Genomic DNA, 1,266 nt, shown 5'->3' on the forward strand with positions numbered 1-1,266 from the left:
TCCCCCAGGCCAGGCATCAGCTGAAACACAATTCCAATTTACTCTCCCAGCTATGAGTATTTCCTGCTGAAATGTTTAAAAACAATACTTGGTGTTGCAGAGGTGCTCCAGCCTTGGAAACTTCCAGAACACAATTTTTATATTAAAAAAATAAGTTCACTTTGTGTGAGTCCACAGCAGATCCAAAAGGATTTTGAAAAGACTGTCAGTCGCTCCTGGAGCTGGTCAGCAATGCAAAAAGCAGCAATAATCCTTGCCCCAAAGCTTCGTGCTGCCTCAGGCAGCTGCAGGCAGGGACACAGCCCCAGAGGTCCATGGGTTTGCTGTCCTCAGCTCCATCTGGGACGCAGGAGGATTCCAAGCAAAAGGATTCCAGGATTTATTTGTCCTCCAGCAAATCTCTCCCACTGGGAGCAATGCCCTTGCGTGGTCTCGCAGCAGAAGTTCCTGTCCACAAATTAACCCTAAAATCCAAAAACTTCTGCTCCATTCACTTTTGGAACATTTGAGATCCAAATCCAGTCTCTACAACCCCAAATCCATGCTGCATTACAAAGCTCTCCCCAGGGCAAGCTTTCAAGTGTTCCCTGAGGTTTAAAACTCCAGCCTGACAGAGAACCCTCGATACCATAGGGACATTTTTTATTTTTTTTTTTAATCAAGAGCAGAATTAATCGTTGACTTTGACCTTGTACTCTGAAGAATAAACTCCATTTCACTTCATACTCTGGTCCCATGTGATTTTTTTGTAGCAAACCCACTCACAAAGGCCATCAAGCACCTGCTGCTGCTTTTGTGGGGTTTAACCCCACGTTTCCTTCAGGCAGCAGAAGGACACATCTGAACACAGCACAGGGCAGAGCCAGGGAATGGTTTGGGTTGGGGCAGATCCTAAAGACCATCCCAGCCCTTCCCCTGTCCCAGGGTGCTCCAAGGCCCATCCCTGGCCTGGGACACTTCCAGGGATCCAGGGCAGCCTCAGCTCCATCACTCAGGACTTCCTTCCCCATTTCCAATCTAAACCCACTCTCAGTCTGAAGTGCTCTGGGGTGTGTAAATAGGGAATTTAAAGCAGATTTCGTTAAATGTAGGGTACACATTTAGGATTATGATCTTTGCTGTGATGCTGAAGCAGTATTTCAATTATTATTAGCCTTTAAAATAAGTTGCAGATACAGAAATGGGTCAATACCTTGAAATCCCTCTGCAGGTCTCTGCAGGAGTGGCACTAAGGCTGCTCAAACAAACATCTGGAAAGGTCACAGG

This window comes from Prinia subflava, chromosome 14, assembly GCF_021018805.1.
Source record: "Prinia subflava isolate CZ2003 ecotype Zambia chromosome 14, Cam_Psub_1.2, whole genome shotgun sequence".
Lineage (NCBI taxonomy): Eukaryota > Metazoa > Chordata > Aves > Passeriformes > Cisticolidae > Prinia > Prinia subflava.